Below are 17022 nucleotides of genomic sequence, written 5' to 3'. Positions count from 1 at the left end.
ACTGAGAGTGATACTAAAAGAGACCCCAAAAAATACTGAAGAAAATAACACCTTAAAAATAGCCTAACCCAAATGGCAAAAGAAGTCCCAAAAGCCAATGAGGAGAAGAATGCCCTAAAGAGCAAAATTGGCCAAATGGAAAAGGAAGTCCAAAAGGTTATTGAAGAAAATACTTCCTTAAAAATTAGAATGGAGAAATTGGAAACTAGGGACAATCTGAGAAATCAAGGCACTGTAACACTAATCCAAAGGAATGAAAAAATAGAAGAGAATGTGAAATATCTCATTGGAAAAACAACTGACCTAGAAAATAGATCCAGGAGAGAGAACTTAAAAATTATTGGACTATCTGAAAGCCATGATCAAAAAAAGAGCCTAGACATCATCTTTCAAGAAATTATCAAAGAAAACTGCCCTGATATTTTAGAACCAGAGGGCAAAACAGAAATTTAAAGAATCCACTGATCACCTCCTAAAAGAGATTCCCAAAGGAAAGCTCCTAGGAATATTGTAGCCAAATTCCAGAATTCCCAGGTCAAGGAGAAGATTTTGAAAGCAATCAGGAGGAAACAATTCAAGTACTTTGAAAATACAATCGAGATAACACAAGATTTAACAGTTTCTACATTAAGGGTCCAGGGGGCATGGAGTATGATATTCAGGAGGGCAAAGGAGTTAGGACCACAACCTAGAATCACCTACCCAGCAAAATAATCCTTCAGGGTAAAAAATGGTCACTCAATGAAATAGGGAACTTTCAAGCATTCCTGTGCAAAAGACCAGAGCTGAATAGAAAATTTGACCTTCAAATATAAGACTCAAGTGAAACATGGAAGAGGTAAACAGGAAAGAAAAATCATAAGAGACTTATTAAGGTTAAACTGTTTACATTCCTGCAGGGAAATATGATATTTATAACTCATGAGTCCTTTGTCAGTGTTACAGTAGTGGGAGGGAAAAAATTATATGTATGTATAAATAGACAGAGGGCACAGGGTGAGTTGAAGATGAAGAAGTGATATCTGGAAAATGAAATTAAGGGGTGAGAGCAGATTATACTGAAAGAGAAAGGGAGAAGTAGAATGAGGTAAAATATCTCACATGAAATAGACAAGAAAAGGCTTTTATAGTGGAGGGGAAATGGGAGAAGGTGAGAGGGAATGAGTGAATCTTATTCTCATCAAATTTGACTTAAGGAGGGAATAACATACACAATGGGGTATGGAAATATATCTTACCCTACAGGAAAATAAGTGGGGAAGGGGAGAAGAGAGCAGGGGGTTGAAAGAGGAGAGGGCAGATTGGTGGAGGGGATAATCAAAAGCAAACACTTCTGAGGAGGGACAGGGTCAAAAGAGAGAATAGAATAAATGGGGGGTAGGATAGGACAAAGGGAAATATACTTAGTTTTTCAGAACAGGACTACTATGGAAGCGTTTTGCATGACTACACATCTATTACCTGCACCGAGATGCTTACCTTTTCATTGAGGGTGGGTGGGGAGGGAGGAAGGGAGAAAATTTGTAACCCAAAGTTTTAAAAACACATGTTAAAAATAAAAAAAATTTAAAAAGGAAGTTAAAGGGTAAGTAGAAAGAAAGTCTACCTCATCATGTGTGACAGGGATGCAGGAAGAGAAAGTGGGAGAAGGCATATGAGTGGTAGGAGTTGAAGAACAGTGAGAAATAAGGAGTCCATGACAAATGACTTCATTTTTTATGTAAAATATGAGGCAAGATTGCCATTTGAAAAGGGTGTGGGTGAAGCCATGTGAGATTTGAAGAGAGATTGAATTGCTGCTATGCAGAGTGCAATAATGACTTGATAGAGTGGGTATAAAAGATTGCTTAGCAGTAATCAGGGAACAGTTGAGATTGTGTAACATAAATTTATTTTGGACTCATTCAAGTTGTATGGTTTTCTCCATCTTCATTCAGCAGCATGTATTTAAGAGTAAAGGCAATAAATGGTGGAAGTGATCAAAGAAGGAGGCTTGCCAGAGTATAATTAGCCAAATTTTAAGAAGGCTAGGTATTCAAGAAAGAAGGAGAGTGTTCAGTGGAGGTGATTAACCAAGGAGTCAAGAGTGGGAAAAGAGGAGAGAGTGGATAATGTGTGAAAAAAATGATGTAAGAGTGAATTCAGGTAGTCAAAGGATTGGAGGTCATGATAGAAAGGAAGTACAGGGTGTTTAAGAGAAAGTAGAAGAAGAGGTGAAAAGCTAATAGATTATTGGCAAATGAGGGGATTTCAAAATTCTTGAACAAGGAGGTGATATATTTCTGGGTGATGGAAAAATGGATGGAATGACAATTTTTGAGGTGATGTAGAGCAGGAACTTGTAAAAAGAGATTAAGTTGAGGAACTGAGTAGATAGTATATTTGAGAGTCAGTATTTATGTAGAAGTATCTTTTTATGGATTCAAGAGTTAGGGAGGAGTATAAAATTTTAAGCCACGTGCTGAATTCATTGAGGAAGAAAGGAGAGTGATTTGATGATCTTTTAATAAAAGCAACCACAATCTTGATTGGATATAAATATGAATTGTATGAACAGGAAAGGAGGGGTTATTAAATGACTGAGGTATAAGAGGAACTTGGAAGTGACAGTAGAGAGCAAGTAGTATTTCAACTGCATTGGCTTAATCAGTGAGCAAAGATGAATGGGTGATATTTACCTTAACCTTTAATTCATAAGGTTTCAACCAAAAATCACAGACAGAGGTAAGACACTAGACCAAGTTTTCTTGTCTTTTATGCCACATTTCAGTATATTATTCTATGCTGCCTCTCCCAGAAAGATATGGTTTAAAAAAAAAAAAGCCCTTGAATGAGGCAATAAAATAGAGTCATGATGGTGGGGAAAAGCCATGGTCTACACTGGGATCTCCTAAATTTCCCTCTAAACAATGTTGAATAACACCACAATATGAATACTGGAGTGGTGGAACCCATAAAAGGTTGGTGTGAGATAATTTTCAAATGCAAGACAACTTAGAAGGTTGGAAAGAAAGGTCTGTGGCACGTGGGTAGAATAGAGAACAGGTGATGACTAGAAGCTGGGCACCAGCAAACCAGGAGCAGGCTTTGGAGACAACTGAATCAGCACTAGCAGTGTCTGGAGCTCTCAGAAGGAGATTATGGGGGTCCCTTTGCTGGGGCTGGTTTCAGGACTCTGTTGCATTGCCCATATATGGAACTGGGTTGCAGTCTTGGGTCCCAGTACCAGTAAGAGGAGGAGCACTAGAACAACAGAATTTGCAGTAATAGCAGAACAGCCCCTCTAATCACAGTTCCAGGGCAGAAAAGAGTGCTTGTGGTAACTCACAAGCCAGAATGGAGACCAGGAGAACAGTAAACACACATCTCCTTAGATCATTCTACCATAGAAGAACTGAAAATATACAGATGCACAGAAGCAGTTCTAAAAAAAGCTACATAAAAAAGCTAAAGGTTGAGACAGTGGCCTCTCCACCCTAAGAGCAGAGCCCAACTTTAGCATGAGTCCAAAGTTAAGAAATAGGCCGGGAAAATGATCAAACAACAACAACAACAATTTGACAATAAAATGTTACTATGGTGATACGCAAGATTAAAACACAAACTCAGAAGAAGACAACAATATCAAAACTGCTACATCAAAAGCCTCAAAAAAATGTGAAATGCTCACAGGCCAAAAAAAAAAATCCTGTAGGACCTCAGAAAGGACATTAAAATCAAATAAGAGAGGTAGAGGAAAAATTGAAAAAAAGAAATGAGAGTGATGCAAGAAAATAATGGAAAAAAAAGACTCAACAACTTGGTAAAGAAAGCATAAAAATATAATGAAGAAAATAACACCTTAAAAATTAGAATAGGGCAAATGTTAAAAGGCACAAAATTCTACTGAAAAGAACAATATAAAAAGCAAAATTGGCCTCATGAAAAATGATATACAAAATTTCACTGAAAAAAAGATTCCTTAAAAAGCAGAATTGGCCAAATGGAAAAAAGAAATACGAAAGCTCAATGAAGAAAATAATACCATAAAAATTAGAATTTAACTCCTAGGAATATTATAGCCAAATTCCAGAATTCCCAGGTCGAGGAGAAAATATTGCAAACAACCAAAAAGAAACAATGCAAGTATTGTGGAAACACAATCAAGATAACACAAGATTTAGCAGCTTCTACATTAAGGGATGGGAGGGTTTAAAATATGATATTCCAGAGGTCAAAGGAGATAGGATTATAACCAAGAATCACTTACCCAGCAAAACTGAGCATAAACCTTCAGGGGAAAAATGGACATTCAGAGAAAAAGAGGACTTTCAGGCACTCTTTTTTTATTGTAATTAATTAATTTATTTTTAGTTTTCAACATTCACTTCCATAAGCTTTTGAGTTTTAAATTTCTCCCCCTCCATTCCCACCTCCCACCCCCAGATGGTGTGCAATCTGATATAGGCTCTACATATACATTCCTATTAAACATTTTCACGTAAGTCATGTTGTAAAGAAGAATTAGAACCAATAGAAGGAACCACAAGAAAGCAAAAAACAAAACAAAACAGGACAAAAAAGAGCAAATAGTATGCTTTGAACTGTATTCAGACTCCATAGTTCCTTCTGTGGATGTGGATAGCATTTTCCATCATGAGACTTTTGGAAATATCTTAGATACTTGCATTGCTGGGAAGAGCTAAGCATAGATTACACTGTCTTTTTATTTTTTTATTAATTTTGAACTATCAACCATCACTTCCATAAGCTTCTGAGTTTTAAATTTTTCTCTCCCTCCCTCCCCACCTCCCTCTCAAGATGGCGAGCAATCTGATATAGACTGTACATATACATTCCTATTAAACACATTTGCACATTAGTGATGTTATAAGTAAGAATCAGAACCAATAGGAAGAACCACTAGAAAGAGAAAACAAAACACAATAGAAAAAAAATATCAAATAATATGCTTCAATCTGCATTCAAACTCCACAGTTCTTTGTTCATATGTGGATAGCATTTTCCATCATGGGGCCTTTGAAGATGTCTTAGATTCTTGCATTGCTGAGAAGGGTTAAGTCTATCAATATTAGTCATCGCACAATGTGGCTATTACTGTGAACAACATTCTCATGGTTCTGCTAATTTCCCTCAGCATCAGACCATCCAAGTCTTTCCAGGTTTTTCCAAAATCAACCTGTTCATCATTTCTTATAGCACAGTAACATTTCATTACATTCATATACCACAACCTGTTCAGTCATTCCCCAGTTGATGGGTATCCTCTCCATTTCTAATTCTGTGCCACCACAAAAAAAGAGCTGCTATAAATATTTCTGTACATGTAGGTCCTTTTCCCATTTGTGTGATTCCCTGGGATATAGCCCTAGAAGTGTGATTGCTGGGTCAAAGGATATGTACATTTTTATAGCCCTTTGACCATAGTTCCAAATTGCTCTCCAAAATGGTTGGATCATTTCACAACTCCACCAACAATGCATTAGTTTTCCCATTTTCCCACATTTTCTCCAACATTTATCATTTTCCTGTTTTGTCATCTTGGCCAATCTGATAGGTGTGATGTGTTACCTCAGAGATGTTTAGATTTGCACTTCTCTAATCAATAGTGATTTAGAGCATGTTTTCATATGACTATAGATGGCTTTAATTTATTCATCTGAGAACTTTCTGTTCATGTCCTTTGACCATTGATCAATTGAGGAATGACTTGTATTCTTATAAATTTGACTTAATTCTCTATATATTTTAGAAAAGAGACCCTTATTAGAGACAATGACTATAAGATTTCTTTCCCAATTTTCTACTTTCCTTTTAATCTTGGTTGCATTGACTTTGTTTGTACAAATCTTTTCAATTTAATGTAATCAAAGTTATCCATTCTGCATTTAATAATGTTCTCTATCTCCTCTTGGTCATGAATTCTTCTGTTTTCCATAAATCTGATAGGTAAACTATTCCTTGCTCTCCCAGTTTGTTTATAGTATCAACCTTTATATCTACATCATGAACCCATTTTGACTTTATTTTAGTATATGTTGTGAAATTTTGGTCTATGCCTAGTTTCTGCCAAACTCTTTCCCAGTTTTCCCAGCAGTTTTTTTCAAATACTATGTTCTTATTCCAGAAGCTGGGGTCTTTGGGTTAAAAAAAGTAGATTACTATAGTCATTGACTACAGTGTCTTGCACACTTAATCTATTCCACTGATCCACCACTGTATTTCTTCACCAGTACTAAGTAGTTTTGATGATTGCTGCTTTATAATACAATTTAAGATCTGTAAAGGCTAGGTTGCCTTCTCTTGCAATTTTTTATTATTCCCCTTGATATTCTGGACCTTTGTTTTCCAAATGAATCTTGTTATTATTTTATTCTTGCTTTGTAAAATAATTCTTTGTAGTTTGACTGGTATGGTACTAAATAAGTAAATTAGCTTAGGTAGAATTGTCATTTTTATTATATTAGCCTGGCCTACCCATGAGAAACCTGATGGTTTTTTTTTTCCAATTATGACTTTATTTGTGCAAGAAGTATTTTGCAATTATGCTCATATAGTTTCTGGGTTTGTTTCAGAGGGTACACTCTTAAATATTTTATAATGTGTACAAAAAATTTAAATGGAATTTCTCTTTCTATGTCAGTGTTGGGCTTTGCTGTTGATATATTGAAATGCTGATGATTAATATGGGTTTATTTTATAACTTGCAACTTTGCTAAAGTTGTTTATTATTTCAAGTAGTTTTTTAATTGATACTCTAGGATTCTTTAATTATATCATCATATCATCTGCAAAGAGTGATAGTTTTGTTTCTTCTTTGCCTATTATGATACCTTCAATTTCTTTTTCTTCTCTTATTGCTAAAGTTAATGTTTCCAGTACCATATTGAACAACTCTGGTCTTTTCGCTCCTTTCTGTGGGGCTTTGCAAATGGATGTTTCGCTACTGCAGGATGTTTCTCCACCTTGAGCTTTTTCTCTTGGAGTTGTGCTTCCCAGCATTTTTCTGAGGTACTGGGAGACTTGGCTGCCAGAGAATTCCATGGCACATTGTGATTTTCTGAGTTGGTTTCCACTGGTTCCCCTCCCTGTACTAAGTCACCTGAGGGTCCTGGTGTTGGTGCTTGCCTGCTCCACCACCTGGGGTTCAGGATCTCTGCCTGGTATGCTGAGCTAGCTTGCTGTGATACCTCCTGTTCTTTACTGTTCCCCTCCCCCAGAGCAAGAGCAACTTTCCTATTACTCCCCCAAGCTTCCTGGACTACAGGACTGCTGCCTCCATGTTTCTGCTGGTTCAACTGTTCCAGTGTTTTTCCTGGGGTGATATTTTCTGGACTTTCAGAGGTCAATTGGGGAAGGTGAGAACAACTTCTTATTCCACCATCTTGGCTCTCTGAAGCAGAACCTTACTGTATCTAACTTTTCTAAAATTGTATTCACCTCCTTAACTTCTCTCTTGTTTATTTTGTGGTTAGTTTTATCTAGTTCAGAGAGGGGGAGGTTGAGGTCCCCCACTAGTGTAGATTTTTGTCTATTTCTTCCTGTAACTCCCTGAATTTTTCCACTAAGAATTTGGATACTATACCACTTGGTGCATATATTTTTACTAATGATATTACCTCATTGTCTATAGTGCCTTTTAGCAGGATGTAGTTTCCTTCCTTATCTCTTTTAATAAGATCTATTTTTGTTTTTGCTTTGTCTGAGGTCAGGATTGCTACCCGTGCTTTTTTTTTTAACTTCAGCTGAAGTATAATATATTCTACATGACATAATTTTGAAAAGTAGAACCATTTAGGAATACATAAAATGACTAATTATTTTGTACATATGAAGTGAGAGAGTAAGAACCGGTAGAGTAATTAGATGAAGGAGGAGGGCTAGTACTTATGGAATCCTACTTTCATTGGGAATGAGTTTATAAGGGAACAATACACATAGAACTAGAAGGATATAAAAATCTTCTAAATTTGGAAAGAAATGAAATGTTAAAGTGATATGCAGGAGAGAGAGGATAAGGGCATAAGGGAGAAATCCTTGGATAGCTGTAGGGTAAGTAATAGGAGGGTAAGGAGCAAGTAAAAGTAAAGTAGAGGAGTTAGAAGGGATAAGAAATAAAAGATACACAGAAATATAAAATAAAGATCAGAGTAAAACTTATTAGGGGAAAAAAGCATGGGTAGGAATTATAATCTCAGACAAAGTTAAAGCTAAAATACATTTAATCATGAGAAACAAATAAGGAAACTACACACTTTATCAGCCATGTAAATCAATATTGTTTTAGACTATTTAGAGTAACTAGACAATATAAGGTTGGAAATACATACACACACAAAGACATCATAAAGGCAAAGGGAAGGAGCAGAATATATTATGCTTCAGCTGAAGTAAATAAAAAAAAAACAGCAGTAGCAAGCTGGATCTCAGACAAAGCAAAAGCAAAAATAGAATTAATTAAAAGAGATAATGAAGGAAAATATATCTTGCTAAAAGTTACCATAGACAGCAAAACAATATCAATACTAAACATATATGCACCAAGTGATAGATCATTTAAATTCTTAAAGGAAAAGTTAAGTGAGTTACAGATTGATGACCAAAAAAAGAGATAGAAAGCATTATGAAATGCAAAATAGGGAATTTTGATTTTGTTTAATTAAAAACCTTTTATACAAACAAAACCAATGCAATCGAGATTAGAAGGCAAGCAGAAAGATGGGAAACAATCTTTACACCAAGTGTCTCTGATAAAGCCCTCATTCCTCAAATATATAGAGAACTGAGTCAAATTGATAGGAATACAAACTATTCCCCGAATAATACATGACCAAAGGATATGAATAGACAGTTTTCAAATGAAGGAATCAAAGCTATCTATAGGCATATGAAGAAGTGTTCTAAATCACTTTTGTTCAGTGAAATGCAAATTAAAACAAGTCTACAGTACCACCTCATACCTGTGGGATTGGCTAATATGACAAAATGGGAAATAATAAAAGTTGGAGAGGTTGTGGGAAAATTGGAATACTAATGCCCTCTTGGTGGGCATAATGGTTATGAATTGATCCCATCATTCTGTATTATAGTTGGAACTATGTCCACAGTGCAACCAAACTATGCATACCCTTTGATCCAGCAATACCACTACTAGGCCTATATCCCAAAGAAATCATAAAAAATGGAAAGGACCTACGTGTGCAAAATTAGTCATCTTTTTCATAGTGACAAAATTTGGGAAACTGAGGGGATGCCCATTAATTGGGGAATGGTTGAACAAGCTGTGGTATATGACTGTAATGGAATATTATTGTACAATAAATAATAATGAGCATGCAGATTCCAGAAAAATAATTTGGAAAGACTTGTGCAAAATTATGTAAAGTGAAATGAGTAGAACCAGGAAAACATTGCACACAGTACCTACAACATTATGTGATGAACGACTATGAATGACTTAGCTCTTCTCAGCAACACAATGATCTAAGACAAGTATAAAGGACTCTTGAAGGAAAATGATAGACTGAATGCAGATTGAAGCACACTTTCTTACTTATTTTATTCTTTTTCATTTTTTCCTTTTGATCTGTTTGTTCTTCCCCAACAATGACTAATATTGGAATGTATTTTACATGATAACACATATATAACCTATATCTAATTGCTTACCATTTTCAGAAGAGGGGAGGGGATGGAGAATGGGATATAAATTTGGAACTAAAAATCTTGTAAAAATGAATGGTAAAAATTGTCTTGACATGTAATTGGGAATAATAAAATACTTTAAAAAAGGAATATTTCCTAAAATATATCTTCATAGAGATTGTTTTCCAGGTTTATTAGTGTGGGCACTCTTCTGGAAGCATTGCTATTCTCAAAGTTTATGAGTTCAGGTTCCTGGATTATCTCCACCATGGTCTGAGACGAGATTGGACTCAAGATGGTAATGTGGTTTGACTTGCCTGTTACCTGTTGCCTCTTATTTCTTCTTTGGGATACCTTGCTGCTTTAGCCAACTGGTTTGCCTCTTCTGTGAATTTCAGTTGATGAGAATGGCTGTCCTCTTCTCCACAGAATATTTTCAAAGATTATGTTTATGAGGACTGGGTTGAAAGCAGAATTATTTACTGTGCTTGTAGGGGGGTGTTCAATTTCTAGGATTCTTGAGCTTATCTGTCTCTTGGTGGCATTCAACTAGCAGTTGTTGCTTGAGGTGATGAGAAAGTTGGATCCAGAATGATTTCTTTCCTTAATGATGGTTGTAGGGACTGGGCTGGAAACAGGTGGTTCAAGGGACGTTGATATTTCCAAGGTTGTTCAGTTCAGATTTTTTGCCTATCTTCATCAGAGTCTCAGTTGAGATAGTTGTTAAGGGGTTGTGCAGTGGTTTGACTTACCTAGGCACATAGTGTCTCCTATATTTCTCTCTGGATACCTTGTTGCTTCAGCCAGACTGGCTCATTTGCTCTGTGATTTGTAGTTGGTTGGAAGTTGTTATATAGCTGATCTCTTCCCAACAAAAGTTTCTTCCCCAGACAGTGGTTATGAGATTATTGAGAAAAATGTGTACTAATTAGGTTTAATTTGTTACTCCCAGGTTTATTTGCATTTTGAAAAGAGGAAACTTTTGAAGCAAAAGAAATCTTAAAAATTATATTATTTGGCAAATTGGAATCACTGTGACAGATGGTAGGAAAGACATTTAAGGTATAAAGGGAATCAGATAACACCCCTCAAGTGGTACTAGTTAGGAAGCTTTCTCCTCCTTTACTTGAAAGAAGGCACTGTCTTTGAGTTAGGATATCAACTGTGTATCCCTAAAATAGACTTTGGGGCCATGAATGGAAACAATGGGAAGGAAAAGTTATACACAAGAAAATAAAGTTCAAGGAACATAAGATTTCTCAAGATTTTAACTTAGCCAGTTCTTCCCCTCTTCCATTCCTCTGACCACCAATTAATTAGTTTTCCATGTCTATGTTCCGCAGAGCTGAAAAATTATTTATTCATTACCTTCCACATTATCCTCCTGATATTGGTAGGGGCAGGTATAATGTGTCAATAAATTAAAATTGGGGAAATAGGCCAGAGAAGCATAAATAAGATTCAGAGGATCACAGCTAGCTGTCAACAGAGCTAGGATTATAAACCAAGCCTGGAAGATTCTAATTCAGTGTTATGGATTCTAAGGCCTTAAGGTTCTCAAATGGTAGGGAGAAACAAAGGTGCCACAATAGATAAAATGCCATGCCTGGAATTGGGAAGATCTGAGTTCAAATTCAGCTTCAGACAGTAATTTTGATCATGGACAAGTCACTTAACCTCTGTTTGTCTCAGTTTTCTCTTTAAAATGACAATAATGATAGCAACTACCTTCCAATGTTGTGAGGACCAAATGAAATAAAAATAATAAAGCTCTGGGCACACTATAATACATATATACATGTTAGTGATTAATAATGTTTATTATTATTATTACTTTAATTTATCTGATTTTCTGATGAGGACATAGAACAATGGTAATGATTAGATGAAAAGCTCATGGCTGAGACCTGAACAGAATGGAAATGGTTTTGGAGGGGTGATTGAAGATTTGAGTTGTAAAGATGACTGGATGTGAGTTGTTAGAATTGTGTTTTTGTTTTGCTACTGGGTGCCTGTCATACATATAATTGAATCTTTTAAGCCAGAAATGTTACACAAAACAATTGATCAATGTGTGATAGACCCCAATTCAGAGACTCACAAGATACTAATAGGACAGCTTCATTAAACAGCAAATGACACTGAAAATAGCCTTGCAATCGAAATTGTTGACAATTAGAAGATCATATGTATGAAGAATATCATCCTCTTTCTTATACCAGTGGGTTGGTGAGGGCTTATCTTTTTTAAAAATGTACTGCTTCCCAATGTTCAGTCTTATTGGACCCTTAGACCTTCATCTGTTACCTTAGGAAACTATGCTGTAGCCCATGTCTTTAATGGCATGTTGTTTTTACAATTGCAGCATGTTTTTTGCAAGCACTTTTAAGAGCACCTTTTCAGACAGAAGGAATTGTTTCCAATCTTTGGATACAGAATATTTTCAGACAAATATATTTTTCTCATTGCATCCAGAAGAAGTCCACTAGAAGCCTTAGGTCTCTTGGCTCATTATACATGGAAACACACACACTAAGGACACAATCATGTTCCCACAACTAGAGCATTTATACACAGGAATAGTCCTGTGTTATACAATTGGTCCATGAAGCAGATTTTAGTCTTGTTCTCCAACATGGACATTATAAATGAAATGTGCTGTATATTCTTTGTGTGCTCTCAAACTATCACTGTATTTCAAATTACTTTGATATCCTTATAAAAGGCACTGTGGTACAGTGTAGAATGCTAGATTCTTTTTTTATTAATTTATTTTGATTTATCAACAACCACTTCCATATGCTTTTTCTCCCCCTTCCTCCCCACTACCCTCTCCAACATGGTGCACAATCTGATATAAGCTATGTATATACATTCCTATTAAACATATTTTCACATTAGTGATGTTGTAAGTAAGAATTAGAACCAATAGGAGGAACCACCAGAAAGAGGAAACAAAACTCAACAGAAGAAAGGAAAAAAGCAAATAGCATGCTTCCATCTGCATAGAATGGTAGATTCTAATCAATTAGAAGCTGAGTTGGAATTCTGGCCATTTAATACCTATGTGACCTTAGGTAAATTATGTGATTTCTTTCGGTCTACAATTTCCTTATTTGTAAAAGACGAAAAACAGAACTGAGAAGAATGGATTGTAACAAAAATGACAGTAACAGATATTTAGATTGAATTATAAGGTTTTTCACATACTTTACATAGAATATTTTATTTGATCCATTGATAAAGGTATATATCATTATTGACATTTGACAAATGCAGAAACTAAGGGTTAGTGAAGTTATTTGGCTTGTTCACCATCACATGGCCAGCAAGCATAAAGGACAAGATAGATAAATAATCAGATACGTAATTGAGACTTACCAAATATATTTATATTGAGTGCATAACCTATATTTCCTTTAACTAATTATATGAGTCTTCTGCCAACATGTGATTTTAATGGGATTTCTTTTTACTTAAAAATACATCAGGCCAAATTGTACTCCAAGTTACATTAGGTTAAAACTTTTCCAGAATCTATTAATTGACCTATGACTCCATTATTGTTTCTAAGATTAAAGGTTTTTTTTTTCCTTAGCTCAATATTTTTTAATTTTTAATTTTTTTTCTTTAGTGACTAAGATTTGAATAATTTAATAATCACTGCAAATAATGAAGATATACACATGTATATGTCTACATGTATATTTACATTTTATATCTATATACATTTATCTCTCTCTCTGTATATATATATACATTAATCAATAATGAATCTTTGTCACATTTTTTAATCTTTAAGAATATATACTCCCATGGCTTCTGAGATATAATTCTGAGTTGTTTGAGAAGAACATTAGTTATAATTTAAAGGATTCACAAATTAAATTTTCTTAATTTATATTTCATAGCATTTTTATAATTTTTGATAAATGACTATTTCTATAATCATCATTACTTACTAATTATTTGAAACTTGTTTCTTTACTTTTTATTAAAAGCAAAACATCAAAAGCAACTCAATAGTGTGTTCATATTGTATCTATTAATTTCATCCTCTATCTCTAATATTTATAGACTTTTTCATAGGCCTTTAAAAATCATCTTCATCATTTATTTTACCAGTTTCCTTAATGTCTTTGAGAATCATTAATTATTTCTGTTTTTCACTTTTTGACTGCCTTTTAAATTATTCAGGAAAATAAGGAGAGAAGTAAAAAAGTTATGCTATTTTCTTAAAGAAAAAAAAAATCTGTGTTGTAGTCACTATCCAAACTTCAGAGGCATTATTTTCCCCTCATTATTGTCCATTTGTTCCTCTTCATACCCTACATTGGAAGGAAGGTAAAGTGGTATCATTTTCCTCATCATTTGTATCTCTCTGACACTCAGTTGTTATTGTGTTAATCAGGGGATTTAAACAATAGTCATTTCAGATATGTGGCCTGTTTGCAACTATTAGATTCTAATAAAATTTAAATTTGTTACATAAATAGGTTGGCATGTGGCAAATGAAATTTAATGTTGACAGAGTAATGCAAATTAGCCTAAATATAATAAGCAACAGATACAAAATTATAGATAATTGGACAGAAGGGCGAAGACCTTGAAATAAACCTTGAATTCATGGCAAACTTTCAGTAACCTAACCCACAAAAAGACAATTCTACTATTGCTACTCCATGGTACATCAAAAGTTCAATATTGAGGCCATCTACTCAGTAATGTTTAATCAGATTTTATGGCACCAAATTTAAAATGGCTCCTATCTCTTTTCTGGCTTTGAATCATACATCTATTATGGACAGCAAATTGGATTGACCACAATAATGCTTTTTAAAATATTTGAACACTGGCTAAAAGCTCTTCCCTTAATGTTTATTAACCAAGATTTTGGAGTTCAGTTGTGCAAGGAAGAAATGGTTTAAAAAATAGCAACAGTTTTCTGGCAGACCAATCTAAGTTGGAACTTTGCCAGTTACTCTCCCACTTCTCACTTTAGCAACTTAAGATGTACCTTCACTTGAAAGAAATTGTCTGCTGGCTCTGTTCAATGCATTTTCACTGGTCAAGTACATAAGATGGGTAAATGTTGGAAATCCTTTGGAATAAGGCTCAAGACAAAAATAATAATAGATTGATACTACCCAAGAGAGTACAGAGGAACCATAAGAGTGTCAGGATCAAATCAATATGTTCATTAACTTTCCATTTTTACTTCTTTCTTTTATTAATCGTAATATAATTTGGTGAAAAAGAATGACTCTGCTTGCTTTATGAGAGTCAGCTGTGCCCCAAACACACAAATGTAAAGCAAGAATTGAACTTCATATATTCTCACAAGAAGACGAGTCAGGAGCAACAAACTGGTTGACATTACAATCCACTAGCAGCTCATATTCTGAAGTTAAAATGAAGTCTTTGATTTTATACATTAATATAATTTATGGAGTTGGAGTCCACATAAATCATCTAGCACAACATCCTCAATTAATGAGTGTGGGAACCAAGGCCTAAGGACAATATTCTATGTGTGAGTAATGAACATTATGTAGGAGAAAGAACTAGAGAAAAATGAACTGAAGATGACTCAATTGTTTAGAAGATACAGAGAACGTTGAAATCATAAAGAAGGAAGAGGTTGAGTTTAGGGAGATGAAATTTGGGAGATATAAGCTGATAAAGCATTGAGTTAGTAGTGAACTAAAGTTGAAGTAGGAGTACCCCAGGAGGAAGAGGAAAAAAAAGAGAGGAATAGATGAAAAAATGAAAAAGAAGAAGTAGAAATAAAGTAATCAGGAGGAAGTTTGTAAGGCAACATGATTTTTAAAAAATTGGTAGAACAGAGTATGATGTTGGCAAAAACAATGGAAGTTATGTGGTTTGACTAACCAAATACTAACAAGTGATAAAACACAAATGAAGTGAAAAAGTAGTAAAACAGTTATTAGGAAACTTAGAACATGTCTATTGGGCAACTATTAACAAGAATGACAAAGAACGAGTAGTGAGGTGTAGGACCAGAGCGGGAGGGAGTGGGGGTGGCGGCCGCCACTACCGCCGCCTGAACCGAAGACCTCCCCACCGATTTCCCCGCCTGGCGACGTGCTGTCTCTGCTCTCCAGCAGCTGCCATGAGCGAACGCCTCCGCTCCAGGAAAAGGAGAAAGAATGGGAACGAAGAAGACAGTCATCTCCACCAGACCAAACGAAGTAGCAGAAACCCTGTCTTTCAGGACTCCTGGGATACAGAGTCTTCAAGCAGTGACAGTGGTGGTAGCAGCAGCAGCAGTAGTACCAGCAGCAGCATCAATAGCCCAGACAGGGGAAGTGTTCAAGAAAGCAGCTTAAACCAGATAATTACCGGATCCAGCCCTAATACCCCTCAGTCCTTACAGGAGCAGTCTGCACTATGCCAAGGCCCTTACTTCCACATCAACCAAATTCTGAAGGAGGCATACTTTTATAAACGACAGCACCGAGGACGACCTCCTACATGATGAACTATCAGTTCCTTGCCTTCTGGGAAGTGACAGCACTGTGCAGATTTGATATTTCAACTTTAAAAGGTTGTTAAAAAATTGCACAAAATATGCCTGTTGACTTTTCAGTCTATATTTGAAATTACAGGTTACCAGGCATTGTTTACTTGTGGTTTTGCTGCACTATTGAAATTTTAGAGGGGCTTTGAAGTCATTTTTATGGATTCTTTTCAGGGTGGGTGTCATCTCAGTGAAGGTGAGGGTAGGAGGAAACCACATCTGCATGTTTAGAGTCCATACTGGCTGCATTTCAGATTTGGAAACCAATTGGAGACTAACTGCTTTGTGCAAGGAGTCCTTTTAAAACATGGGGTCCTCAAATTTTAAAGATTTTTTAAAAAAATTTGGTAAACTAGTAAAGACTAGTTTGTATGAAAAACATTAGTTTTCTTTCTCAAAGTATAAAATAGCTTGCTTCTGTCTGGGACTGAATCTGACTACCGTACTACCTCTCAGTATGCAGATGTCCTATTGAAATTAATTTCCCCTGTTAAAGGGGGAGAAAAATTAGACCAAGCTTATTAGATTGGACTTTATAAGATGGAAACACCCTCCCTACAACCTGTCTTCTCTTTCCTATGTAAAATATTTGCATTCCAAGGAGATTGTCTTTTAGATACTTCCTTGAACCCTAATTATTTTTATGATATCATTAATCCTCCAAAGGCTAGATTTCAAGCTTCTTAGCAAACATTGCACAGTTTTGAAAGACAAGAAGTTGTACTGTATTTGTAACTTTTGTCTCAGACACAAATGTATGTTAGCAGCTTAAATGATTTTGTGATAATTCCACTTGTGTCTAGCAAGGCACAGATGACTAATGGTAAAGACTAAGC

General features: G+C 35.4%; 1 pseudogene; it reads left to right on the top strand.

Annotated features, from left to right (window-relative positions):
• Window positions 1–15778: 15778 nt before the first annotated feature.
• On the top strand, window positions 15779–16144 carry LOC114036073 (annotated as a pseudogene).
• The last annotated feature ends 878 nt before the right edge of the window (window positions 16145–17022 follow it).

This window comes from Vombatus ursinus, unplaced genomic scaffold (genome assembly GCF_900497805.2).
Source record: "Vombatus ursinus unplaced genomic scaffold, bare-nosed wombat genome assembly UNPS02009573.1, whole genome shotgun sequence".
In the NCBI taxonomy this organism is placed as follows: domain Eukaryota; kingdom Metazoa; phylum Chordata; class Mammalia; order Diprotodontia; family Vombatidae; genus Vombatus; species Vombatus ursinus.
Note: the sequence above shows the minus strand (reverse complement) of the source record. Positions and strands in the feature narration are given on the sequence as shown.